Consider the following 13,899-nt stretch of genomic DNA (forward strand, 5'->3'; position numbering starts at 1 on the left):
CTCAATAAATACTATTGAATGAATGAATGAATGAATGAATGAAGTAGGAGAAGGCAAGGTGATTGAGTGTTATAAATCAGTAAATCGATCGTATTTATTGAGCAGTTACTATGTGCACAGCACTGTACTAAGCACTTGGGAGAATACAACAGAATCAGCAGACATAGTTCCTGCCCACAAGGAGCTAATAGCCGAGAGGGGGCGAAAGATATTAATATGAATAAATAACTTGTTATTTAGTACTTAATTATTATTATAAGTGGGCAGTAAGGAGTTTCTGTTTGATGCGGAGGAGGATGGGCAACTACCGGAGGTTCGTGAGGAGTGGGGAAGCATGGACTGAGCATTTTTGTAGAAAAATGATCTGGGCAGCAGAGTGAAGTATGGAATGGAAACTGCATATGTCTCCATTTTTATAAAGCTACCTAGCCAGTGCCCAACCATCACTGATTAATACACCTCTATGGCTCACCTGTTGGCTTGGCTACCTTCTCTCACTGTTCCTGGCCTCCTCTATTTGCTAATCTCACACAAATTGACCTTATCATCAGCCTGGATTTTTCACCTTCCCTAGTGCCCTGTGTGAGCACTGCATTTTGCCTTAGTGATTTATTTTTTCTGACATCAGTAATGTCATGAGGTCTTTCAGTCTCACCACAGTTTGCCCAAAGATCAGAGCCTTGGCACTGTTTTTGGAGAATTAGGGATTTGAGGGGGGTGTGCATATGGGGAGTGGGGGGGAAGAATGGCCTGAAATGAAGTACTTAGGGAGGGAGCTGCCCCTCCCAGACACTTGCTCTGCACCCCCACATGCCCTTGCTCCTCTTCTTTCTTTTTTTTTTTTTTGATGTATCTTAGCATTGGGGTAGGTACGACTTAATTATGGACACAGTCCCTGTCCCACAAGGGGCTCACAGCCTAAGTAGGAGGGAGAAGAGGCATCTAATCCCCATTTTACAGTTGAGGAAACTGAGGCGCAGAGAAGTGAAGTGATTTGCCAAAGGTCAAAAAAGCAAGGGACTGGCAGAGCCGGGATGAGAACCCAGGTCCTCTGATTTCCAGGCCTGGGCTCTTGCCACTAGGCCATGCTGCTTCCCATCTTGGGAGACCCTCACGTCTGGGGGTCTATTATCACCCCATCCAGCGAGGTGAAAGCTGGGGGGACAGCAGGGTCGGGGTGGAGGAGGGGGTGGCTATGGACACACTGCAGCACTGACCCACTCACCCAGCACCCCCGGGGATGCCGGCTGAAGACGCACCTGCTGGAGGCCGGAAACCGACACTCTGATGCTGCTCATTCCTGAGGACATTTTTTTTTGCCATTTCACATAACTCAACCCTTTTTTTTGGCAACATGCTATCTGAAAACTCAAAGTTCAGCAGTTTCAGCGGGGAGCTGGGGTCATTTATCCAGAAACGTGTTAAAAGATTACATCGTACACGAATGAAGCTGTTTACAAAGAGGCAACTCTAGGGGTTAGACACGAAGTGATTAACCTTTGGAATTTTTCCTCCCTCACTTTGTCTTCCCCATGAACATCTGAAGGCCTCAATCCAAGTAGAACAACTGAAGGCGCTAAAGCCTTGCAATACTCTTTGGCTCTGGAAGGCAGTCAGCACTTTTAACAACCATGGCATTTAGTAAGCAATTATTATCATTATCCACGGTATTTATTGAGCACTTACTGTGTTCAGAGCACTGCTCTAAGCACTTGGAAGAATGCAATACAAAGCAGTTGGTAGATAGGTTTCCTGCTCACAATGAGCTTACTGTCAAGAGAGGGATACAGACATTAATGTAAATATGCAATTAAAGCACTGAGTGCTTGGCACATAGTAAACACTTAACAAATACCATCGTTATTATTACTTAAAGGTACCCAATACTATACTAAGTATTCATTCAATTGTATTTATTGAGCACTTTCTGTGTGCAAAGCACTGTACTAAGCTCTTGGGAGAGTTCAATATAAGAAGAGACACAGTCCCTGCCCACAATGAGCTTACAGTCTAGAAGGAGAGATAGACCATTAATATAAATGACCTATCTCTGCTGAGAAGCAGCGTGGCTCAATGGAAAGAGCAGGGGCTTGGGAGTCAGAGGTCATGGGGTCGAATCCCGCCTCCAGCACTTGTCAGCCTTGTGACATTGGGCAAGTCACTTAACTTCTCTGTGCCACAGTTATCTCATCTGTAAAATGGGGATTAAGACTGTGAGCCCCACGTGGGACAACCTGATTCCCTTGTGTCTAACCCAGCGCTTAGAACAGTGCTCTGCACATAGTAAGGGCTTAACAAATACCAACATTATTATTATTATTAAATCAATCAGATCAGGCACAGCCCCTGTCCTCCATGAGGCTCCCAATCTACAAGCAAGGGAGAGCAGGTATCTTATGCCCATTTTACAGATGAAGAGACTGAGGCCCAGAGAAGCTAAATGACTTGCCCAGGGTCACTCAGCTGGGTGGGTCTAGACCTCCCCTGGGCTCCCTACTCTCAGCCCCACGGTCTTTCCACTAGACCGTAATGCCTTCTAGCGGTCATTCACCCTTCCCATTCCAAGCCGCTCCAGCGCTATCTCTAAATGCTGAATAATAAGTAATAATTTTGATATTTGTTAAACAATTATACGACGTGCCAGGCACTGTACTAAGCGCAAGGGTGTACATGAGCAAATCGGATTGGACACAGTCCCTGTCCCACACGGGGCTCACAGTCTCAATCCCCATTTTACATATGAGGTAACTGAGGCACAGGGAAGTTTAGTGACTTGTCCAAGGTCACACAGCAGACAAATGGCAGAGCTGGGAGTAAAACCCATTAGCACAGGGCTGGTTCTGTCATGGCTCCATTAATGGGTGTTTGGACTCAGTCAATTATATTTATTGAGTGCTTCCTGTGTGCAGAGTATCGTACTAAAAGCACTTGGGAGAGTACGACATGACAGAGTTGGTAGACACGTTCCCTGCTCACAACAAGCTCTAGAACCCTGTTGGACGGTAGTGCTGGAAATGGACATGGGAGGCAACTGAGCCTCCGCTTATCGTCTCTCGGGCCCATACTGTGAGATGCTGGAGTAGGCTAAAGCGTCCCTTGGGGGGACGAGGTGAACCACAAAGAGGCAGGGAGAGGGAGAATCAGGAAGACGGAAGCAATCAATCATATTTATTGGGTGCTTATTGTGTGCAGAGCGCTGCTTGGGAGAGTACAGTATTTACAGAGCTGGCAGATACTTTTCCTGCCCATAAGGAGATCACAGTCCGGAAGGGACGAAACGGTCTACTTGGAAACAGGGGATGATGTGTTGTTGTCCCCCATCCCCACTGCCTTCTCTTCCTCTCCACCCATAGCCTCCGTGACCCTCTATAATCTGGCTTTCACCCCTTTCACCCCACCGAGCCCGCTCTCTACAAGGTCACCGGTGACCTCCTTCTTTCCTCATCGATAGGACTCTCTCCCCTCTCCAGATCACACTTCCCTCTGTGGCCCAGATCATTTCCCTAAAATACCATACTCTACGCATCTCCCCAGCTCTCCCAAACCTCCAACGGTTGCTTATCCACCTCCTCACTGGGCAGGAACTCTAGACCAAAGGTTTTAAGGCCCTCATTCAGCTCACTTTATCCTCACACCTCATCCACTACACCCTCCTAGCTCGCACTCTTCATTCCTCTCTTGCCAACCTACTCTCTGGGCCTCGTTTTCATCTCTCTCCCCGCAGCCTCTGGCTTTCACTCTCCCTCCCACCTTCCTCTCCCTAAACATCTGATCAATCTGTGCACTCCTCACCTTTGAGACCCTTCTGAAATCTTCTCCAGAGGAGCAGCGTGAACCCAGGCCTGGGAGTCGGAGAGATCTGGGTTCTAATGCCAGCTCTGCCACTTCTCTGCTGTGAGACCTTGGGCAAGTCACCTAACTTCTCTGTGCCTCTGTTACTTCATCTGTTAAACAGGGATTATGACTGTGAGTCCCACGGTGGACAGGGGCTGAATCCAACCTGACTGGCTTGTATCTACCCCAGCGCTTAATACATTGACTGGCACATAGTAAGTGCACCATTAAAAAAGAAGAGACCTTCCCTGGCTAATCTCCTTCACACCCTATTCCTCCCCAACCCCACAACTGCCAATTCCACACTTATGTGTCACCCATTAACTTGGGTATTCATCCTTCTCCCTCAGTTGCACATATGGCCTAGTGGCAAGAGCATGGCTTGGGAGTCAGAGGACTTGGGTTCTAATGCCGGCTCCACCAACTTGCCTGTTATGTGACCTTGGACAAGTCACTTAACTTCTCTGGGCCTCAGTTACCTCATCTGTAAAATGGGGACTAAAGACTGTGAGCCCCACGTGGGACAACCTGATTATCTTGTATCTACCCGATAGTAAGCACCTAACAAATACCATACTTATCATTATTATTACAGATCTTTACATTCAATTGCTTCCTCTTGACTGTAATTTATTTCTCTGTTAATCTCCTCCACTAGATTATTAGATTCTCATGGGCAAGGATTGCATCTACTAACTCTACTGTATTTTCCCAAGTGCTTAGTAGTTATCTGCGCAGAGTAAGCGCTCAATAAATACCATTAATGGATTGATGGGAGCAGACAAGTCACACATGAAGCAAGAGGTAAAGACAGTAGTAGAAGGAGAAATACTATTTATTAAGCACCCCTTGGTTCGGTGCACTATACGAAGCACTTGGGAAGCGTAAGACAAGAAGTGGCACAGTCCCTGTCCATAAAGAGTTTATCCTCTAACAGGAAAGCAGACATAAAAAAAATTCACAAAGTGGTCAAAGTAAATAATTCAAGGTACAACAGAGTAAGCTTATGTACAGAAGTATTGATGATGGGTATAGGTTGATAAGTGCTAGAGATGACGGATGGGTTTATTCAACCATGAGTAATGGAAAATAATTGGGGATTTTAGGAAGGCTGCGAATGACAGGGAGAACTTTGGTCTGTCAGATCTGGAGAGAGAAGGAGTTCCAAAGCCAGAGGAATAGGGTAAGTGAGGGGATGAGCGGGAGGGAGAGTGTTGTTGTTTTTTATTAAAATTTTTTCATGGTATTTATTAAGTGCTTACTATGTGCCAGGCACTGTACTAAGTGTTGGAGTAGATACAAGCTAATCAGGTCAGGCACAGTGAACATCCCACGTGGGGCTCACGTTCTTAATCCCCATTTTACGGATGAAGTAACTGAGGCACCAAGAAGTGAAGTGACTTGCCCAAGGTCACACAGCAGACAAGTGGTGGAGCCGGGATTAGTACCCAGGTCCTGCTGACTCCCAGGCCTGTGGCTCTATCCACTTGGTCATGCTGTGTCTCAAGTGTTTACTACTTATAAAGTGTACTAAATTCTGCGATAAACAAGATACTCAAGTTGGACACAGTCCCTGTCCCACTTACGGATCATAGTCTAAATAGGAGGGAGTAGGATTTAATCCCCATTTTACAGATGAGGAAACTGAGGTCACATGGCAAACTAGTGGCAGAGCAAAGGTTAGAACCCAGGTCCTATGACTCCCAGACCTGGGCTCTTTCCACTAGACAATGAGAACCAGATATAGTTAGCAGGTAAAAGGAAGTATCTTAGGACGTAACAAGTGAAGAAAGCAAGCTGAACAAGTTGAGTCTTGAAACCAGCTAACTGTGAGGAGTTTTTGCTAGATGTGGAGGGATACAGAGAGTGTTTTGACCGCAGGAGCCCAGCATGCCCAGTAACACTTCAGGATTGGAAGCAGTGTGGCCTAATAGAAAGTACACAGGCCTAGGAGCCAGAGGCCCCGGGTTCTAATCCCAGCTCCACCATATGTCTGCTGTGTGACACTGGGCAAACCAATTCACTTCCCTGGGACTTAGTTCCCTGATCTGCAAAATAGGTTTTCAATACCTGTTCAATACCTCCCCCTTCAACTGAGACACACATGTGGAATCTGATCATCTGGTATCTACCACAGCAGTTGGCGCTTTTTATTATTATACCTGCTCTCCCCAACTCTTAGATAGTGAGCCTAGTGTGGAACAGGGACGATGTCCGATCTGATTATCTTATATCTACCCCATCGCTGGGCACTGTGGTCAGCCCATAGTAAGTGCTTCATTCATTTAATCATATTTATTGAGCGCTTAATGTGTGTGAAACACTGTACTAAGTGCTTGGGAGAGTACAATGTAACAACAGGCACATTCCCTGCCCATAATGAGATCACATACTAAAGGGGGAGACATACATTAATACATATATAAATAATTATAGATATATACATATGTGCTGTGGGGATGAGGGAGGATGAATGAAGGGAAAAGTAAGAGCAATGCAGAAGGGAGTAGGAGAAGGGAAGAGGGCTTGGTCAGGGAAGGCTTCTTGGAGGAGATGTGCCCTCAATAAGGTTTTGAAGTGGGGAGAGCCATTATCTGTCTGATAAGAGGAGGGAGGGAATTCCAGGCCAGAGGCAGGATGGGGGCAAGAGGTCGGTGGCGAGATCGAGGCACAGGGAGAAGGTTAGCATTAGAGGAACAAAGTGTGCGGGCTGGGTTGTAGTCGGAGAGTAGTGAGGTGAGGTAGGAGGGGGCAGGGTGATTAAGTGCTTTAAAGCCAATGGTGAGGAGTTTTTGTTTGATGTGGAGGTAGGTGGGCAACCACTGGAGTTTCTTGAGGAGTGGGGAAGCTTGGTCTGAATGTTTTTGAAGGAAAATGATTTGGGCATCGCAATGGAATATAGACTGGAGTGGGGAGATAGGAGGCAGGGAGGTCAGCAAGGAGGCTTAATAAATATTTTATCCTCTGACTGCCAGTTGGAAGAAAGGCAAGGAAAAGGATTTCTGTCATTGGCCACCTAGGGACACTGGTCAGAGCTTGGGGGCGGGGGGGCGGGGCAGCAATCGGAACACAAATCATGGAGCATGTTCCTCTGCAAAGACTAAGTGGTCTTAAAAACACCCGTGTCATTGCTCCATCCATCCATCAATGCATCACTCAGTTTCCCTTGTCCCCCTCCAGTGTATTCTGAACAAAGCACGCTGACGTTCTGCGGTGGGAAGTTAGTGTCAGGGACCACACAAATCATCGAGCTTCCTCAAGGAGCCGTCTCCACGGGCTGACAAAGTCTCAGCCTGGAAGCAAACGGGCAGCCTGTCACCCTTCCCCAGAGAAAATAAAGAAGCCCTTTACTCCTCCTGTGGAGTGACTTCAGAGGCATCAGGAGGAAAACGGCGCCAATTTAGGGGAGCTGCAGGACAGGAGGGTAGCCAAGGGGTGGGGCGAGGTGACTATTCGGCAAGGGTTTCAGCCAAAGAGTCTCAGTGATTTGCTTTCTCGGAGAGACTTTCACTCGGGTGTGCAGAATGAATGCCGGGCCAGGTCTCGCGGTGACGCCCCTAAGCTTTGCCATTGAGGCTCAGAGAGCACATATCCACAGTCCCTCTGGATCCCCCACCTTCCGTTGAATCCTCCTAAACTGTGATCACCACAGTTCACCAGCCTACAAGTCTGGGCAGAGATTGGAAGGAAGGTGCTTCAAGAGACCTGAACTATAACAGCAAAAATACCTTGAATTTGATTATATTGTTAGATTTCCAAAGCACTTTCATATTGCCTCATCTTATCCTCACAAAATCTCTATAAACACTCAATAAATACTACTGATTGACCGATCAGGTGTGGTGGGTAGGATTATATTCCATTTTCAGATGAGAAAACCGAGGTACAGAGTGACTTGTCAGAAGGACCTGGTTCTAATCCCGGCTACACCACCTGTCTGCTATGTGACTTTGGGCAAGTCACTTCACTTCTCTGTGCCTTAGTTACCTCATCTGTAAAATGGGGATTATGACTGTAAGCCCCACGAGGGACAGTTACTTATAGCCTTCTATCTACCCCAGTGCTTAGAACAGTGCTCGGGACATAGTAAGCACTTAACAAATACCATCATTATTATTACATGACTGAGGTATCAGGGCCCAGCTGGAACTAGCACCCAGGTCTCTTGACTGAGCCTGGAGCTCTTTGCAGTTGACAGAATGGGTCTTGCTGTCTTCCCCATTGGAGAGAGTCTTTTTCATAGGAACTCAAAGGAACGAATGAAAGAAGAGTCACTGCTAAAATGTTTTGGGGTGCCACAAGGGAGTCACACAATACTTAGGCAAGTTTATGGAATCCTGGCACAAATGGAATGTGGGACCAACAGAATTCTGGAACCCCTGGACTGGATCTAGGTTCCAGAATTTTTTTACTCAGATAATCCTGGGAAAAAGAACCCGAAGGACCAAATTCTGGAGGTGAACTACTCCTCCCTGTTGGATCCTTGGACCAAAGCCTTCCTCTTGTAATGGGGAAGGCACAAAATGGTGGCAGGGGTGGGGCAAAGGGGGAAATGACCCAAGACAAAGCCTCTTGTGGACAAAGAGGTCTGAAGAAGCTGGTTGATGATAAGCCTTAGGAAGGCAGAGTAGCCAAGTGAAAATAGAAGGGGCCTGGGATTCTAGGATTCTGGGTTTCAATTCTACCTCCGGCCCTGACTTGCTGTGGGACCACGGGCAAATTACTTACCCTCTGAGGGCCTCAATTTCCTCATCTGTAAAACAGGCATCCAGGATCCTCTCTCCTGAGCACTCAGACAATGAGCCCCATATGGGACCGGGACCTTGTCTGATCTGATGATCTTGTTCCTACCCCAGTGACTAATAAATACCGTTATTACCTAATTATCGTCTCCCTTACTGGAGGTAAAGCTTGACAACAGGTCCTTTAACGTAGTCTGTGGGGCTAAGCACTGACCATTAATGTGACTCTCTTTTTTTTTTTTTGAAGATGCTGCATTTGATTTTTCTTGATCAGGCAGTGTGCTGGAATTGGTGCTCCTAAACTTTCTGAATAAACACCAAACTACCCTCCCCGGCTGAAGTCTGGAGGGATTTTGGCTGTTGCCTTGAACCATTTTTTTCTCTCAAAAGGAAAGGAATTTGTCTTTTGAATTCAAGAATGGTTCAAGATGCAGACACCACATTATTACAAATACATTCGTGCACACTCCTGCACTCCTCATTTTCTAACTATTCCCTTGAAGCAAAATATGCCTACAAACTGTGGAGGCAAGAGCCTTAAACGAAACAGTTCCAGGAGCCCCAGGCTAACACTGAGACCTCCATTTCCTGCCTTTGGATTTGAAGCTGCGGCCTTTGGATTTGAAGCTGCGGCCTTTGACATGCCCTGCCCATTTCTCCCAACCTGTCCCTGGAAAAAAAAAATCACACTTTCTGACTCTGTGATCCTCTCTCCTCTTTTGGCCTCCACCTCTAGCTTTATTTCCTCGATGTCGGCCCAAGAAATATCCCAGTGGCCACTCCTGGGTGCCCAATAATGCTGGGTCTTCTTCTATAGTGGTTGCACTGCTCGCCAGATTAGCCTCAACCCAGACCCACCCCAAATTGCCAGCCTCAATGCAACTCCCAGCCCAAGCCCCAGGCCCAGATCCAGCTCCACCCACAATCTGCTGGCCCCAGCCCAGATAGAACTAGCAGGATGCTCCAAGACTTTCTCTTCAATTACTGATTAACCAGCAATTCTGAGCCATCATGAGCAGGGGGGCAGACAGACCAAAGGGTGCCCTGGGGACCAAATCCCATACCAGGGGGCAAAGTCCTTAAAACACCAAGAGACATCCCTGCCACTCACCACTGCCAAATGGCAACTTAAAGGGGATTGCCTGTGGGTCATTAATGCTCCATTTTATGGCTGGGCAAAGCCCATCTCCCCCACCCCCAGGACCAGGGGCAAAGGTGCAAGGGCAAGAGCTCAAATCCCTCCAAGCTGTGGGGCTGGGGAAGAGCCCGAGCTGGGACCTGTTTGGCCTTGCTCTTTCTTGGCTTTCTGGCTGCATTAACCACCCAGAGAGAGGAGGGGGACCGTAACCCCTATTGGCTTCGTTTGATGGATGCAGTCATTCCCAGTGGATATTTGCTGGTCAGTCAAGCCCCGAAAGGCCTCTTAGGGGCTGGGATGGTTTGGCTGTCTGCAAGGATCCAAGGAACTGGCAGGTGCCTTGCTCCCTTTTATTTACTGAAGCCTAGACATGGCTTTTGACCTCTCAGCAATGATCCTGGCTCCAAGATTGCCAGGCCGCCTTAGGGTGCTGCAGGTCGAAGAGGGCCCCATATCCACCCTGGGGCTACACAAGAGCTGAAGGAAGGGGACGGGTCCCAAGCCTGGATTGGCCCCATAACTGGACCGGCTCCACATCCCACCGCTCTGGGCTTTCCTCCCCCAATTCACCCCCAGCTCCTGGGTCCCGGACCCAGGACAGGGAGCCTGACCAATTCTTGGGCCACACCTTCATCTGCCCCGGGGACCACAGCCTGGGGAAGGGGCGATAGGTGACTTGGCTCCTTTGTTTGACTTTTCAGTGGCAGATGACAAGATGTCTCCCCTCTCCTCAAGAGCCTCCAGTGGTTGCCCATCCACCTATGCATCAGATAGAAACTTCTCTCCTTTGGCTTTAGAGCACTCAATCACCTTGCTACTCTCCTACTACAACCCAGCCTACACACTTCGTGCCTCTAATGCCAACCTTCTCACTGTACCTCGATCTCATCTATCTCGCTGCCTACCTCTCACCCATATCCTGCCTCTAGTCTGGAATGCTCTCTCCTCAAATTCGAAAGACAGTGACTCTCCCCACCTTCAAAGCCTCATTGAAGGCACATCTCCTCCAAGAGGCCTTCCCTGACTAGGCCCTCCTTTCCTCTTCTCCTACTCCCTTCTTCATTGGCCTGACTTGCTCCCTTTATTCATCCCCCCTCCCAGTCCCACAGAACTTAAGTATCTATCTGTAATTTATTTATTTATGTTAATGTCTCCCTCCTCCTCTAGACTGTTAGCTCCTTGTGGGCAGGGAATGTATCTGTTACATTGTTACATTGTACTCTCCCAAGCGCTTAGTATAGTGTTCTACACATAGTAAGCATTCAATAAATATGACTGACTGAGTCTTCTCTCGGGCAGGATGGGTCAGTCAGTAGGAGCTTGGTCTTCCAGAGGGAACTGATTGTACTGCTAGGGGTTTGTCCAGTGCCCGTCGCCCACTCTCTGCTGGTTGTGTTACTGCTGGGGCACTGGATGCCACTCAATGTCAAAGCCGTGCAATGGTGTGATCCCTGTGGGAGCCATATGCAGCAAATCAATGGCAGCCGAGCTATGTCCTGGTGCCAGGAGCCAGTTTAGAGTTGGCTTGGTGGCCACTGTGCTTTTCAGACCCACGTTGGCCGACTAATTTTCGGGATCCCTGCTGAGCTGACCATAACCCACAACACCTTGGGTGATTTCTCAGTTGGAAACCTTCGTGGAAGGTTGGGAACTAAGCATAGCCAGCAGGCACACTGGGCTCTGCATGCGTGACCTGGGAGGGGCACAAGGCTCTGCAAGGCTTACCTGGGAAGGGTGCCAGGGACTGTGTGCCCTACCCGGGAGGAGCCTAGAACTCTGCAAGTCTGGGCTGGGGGGACGCCAGGGTCTGCATGCCCTACCTGGGAGGGGTATAGGGCTCTGCAAGCCCGATCTGGAGGGGCACAGGGCTCTGCAAGACTGGCTGGAAGGGGCGCCAAGGTTTGTATGTCCAACTGGAGGGGCACAGGGCCCTGCAAGGCTTAGCTGGGAAGCGTGACCGGGTCTTCCTGCCCAAAGTGGGAATGGCTTGGGGCTCTGTGTATCCAACCTGGGAAGGGCATAGGGTTCTGAAGCTGGACTGGATGGAAAGTCATATGTCATTCGGGCTAGCCTGGCGCTCCTGTGGATGTAGCTTGCTGCCAGAACACCCTCATCCCCACCTCTCTCCTCAATCAATCAATGGTATTTATTGAGCGTTTACTGTGTGCAGAGCACTGTACTAAGCACTTGGGAGAGTGCAATACGACAGAGTTGGTAGACATGATCCCTGCCCACAAAGAGTTTACAGTCTAGAGGGGGAGACAGACCTAATAAAAATTACAGATATGTACATACTTTGCTGTTGGGCTGAGGGTGGGGTGAATAGCAAATGTTTAAAGGGTAGAGATCCAAATACAAGGCAGAAGGGAGAGTGGGGAGAGGAAATCAGGGATTAATCGAGGAAGCCCACTCGCTGACTTCCCTGCCTTCCTCTCCAGTAATAATAGCAGTAGCAGCAGTAATAATAACGATGACACCTGTTAAGTGCTTACTATGCACCATGCACTGTTCTAAGCGTTGCTTCTCCCTGTCCCCACTACTGAGCCCTCCACTGAGCATCTGTCCAAGATGGGAGTTGGAGTTCGCCCCTTCTCCCGCCCAACGGACATAAAAAGTCGATTAGACTGTAAGCCCGTCAAACGGCAGGGACTGTCTCTATCTGTTGCCGACTTGTTCATTCCAAGCGCTTAGTACAGTGCTCTGCACATAGTAAGCGCTCAATAAATACTATTGAATGAATATTCAATTGCTTCCCTTACTTGTCTTATGCCGTCGAGTCATCTTCGACCCATTGCGAGGCCATGCACGCATCTCTCCCAGAACGCCCCACCTTCGTCTGCGATCGTTCTGGTAGTGGATCCAGAGAGTTTTCTTGGTAAAAATATGGAAGTGGTTTACCACTGCCTCCTTCCGTGCAGTAAACCTGAGTCTTTGCCCTTGATTCTCCCCATGCCGCTGCGCCCAGCCCAGGTGAGTTCTGATTTGTAGCAGATTGCCTTCCACTCGCTAGCCACTGCCCTAGTTAGAAACGGAATGAATATGCCTCTGCTTGACTCTCCCTCCGTAGTCGAGACTGGTAGAGTACTGGGCACTCTCCAGGTGCGACCCTGAGAGGGGTCCCTTATTTGTAGGTTATCTTAATGTCTGTCTCCCCTGCTAGACTGTCAGCTCCTTGAGAGAACAGATCGTGTCAACTAACTCTCCACTACTCTCCCAAGCTCTCAATACAGTGCTCCATAGTAAGTGCTCAATAAATACCATCGACTGACATCACTGAGCTCGTGAAAGTCCTGGGAAGTGCCAGAAGCCCTTCCCCGGCTCCAGCAACCCTCCTCCACCTGCCCCAGAGAAGGGAAGGAGGGTGAGATTCCTTGGGAACAATAATGAAGCTTTGGATTTGAACAGTGCTTGTATTTTTCCAAAGCCCTGTCACGGGACACTTTTTATTATTCCAATCCTTCCTTGCATATGTCTCCTCCCTCTTCTTCCCTTCATTCTGAGACAGTGGAGCCCCTTGGGTTCAGGGACTTGCATTCATTCCCAGTGCTTGGTGGGGGTGGGGAACGTTTCTATCATTACACTGTACTGTCCCAGCAGCTTTGTACAGTGCTCTGCACACAGTAAGCGCTCAATAACTATGATTGAATGAATGAATGAAAGAGAGGCCCAGAGAGTCATAAGAGGAAAAGTGAAGAAGATGAGACGGTCCGTCACTAAACATTAGGATCAAAGGTACAGAGGATAACTGTCACAATCAAACAATCCAGCAATCTCACTGTTCCTTCAAACTTCCTGCTGCGACAGGCAGAGACAGAGGCTGGGCTGGGCGGATCTTTGGTCTGACCAGTAAAGGCCCCTGGGCTTCCACGGCCTTTCCTCCACTCACTCATAGCCTCGCTCTCCCTCAAAAATCCCCTGCAGCGAGGATGTGACGGCCCTGCTCTCCTTCAGCTTTCCCCTGTTACAGCACTGTAACCCAACTACGGCAGGAGCACTGCAGCCCTGCTCTCCTTTCCGCTGCCCCCTGCAACAGGGACGGGGGAAGTGCCGTCTCGCCACGGGTGGGAAGACAAGTTTGGCAGTGTCTGTGGCATCCTCCGCATAGCATGGCTATTGGCTGAGGGTTTGATACACGTTACCTTTGCAAGAAAGTTCCCAGTTCTGCTGAGAGGGGGTTTAGGAGCA

The 13,899-nt window shown here is 48.7% G+C and overlaps 1 protein-coding gene and 1 non-coding gene across 2 annotated transcripts in view; both read right to left on the reverse strand.

Annotated features, from left to right (window-relative positions):
* The window catches only part of LOC100079308 (solute carrier family 22 member 4), a 92,051-nt gene that overhangs the window by 62,388 nt on the left and 15,764 nt on the right, over window positions 1-13,899 (reverse strand). The gene's annotated exons all lie outside the window — the stretch shown is intronic.
* LOC114807071 lies at window positions 12,695-12,831 on the reverse strand. Its single transcript, XR_003755124.1, has one exon. It is a non-coding gene; the product is annotated as a small nucleolar RNA SNORA7 (small nucleolar RNA).

The sequence above is a fragment of the Ornithorhynchus anatinus genome, chromosome X1 (genome assembly GCF_004115215.2).
Source record: "Ornithorhynchus anatinus isolate Pmale09 chromosome X1, mOrnAna1.pri.v4, whole genome shotgun sequence".
Lineage (NCBI taxonomy): Eukaryota > Metazoa > Chordata > Mammalia > Monotremata > Ornithorhynchidae > Ornithorhynchus > Ornithorhynchus anatinus.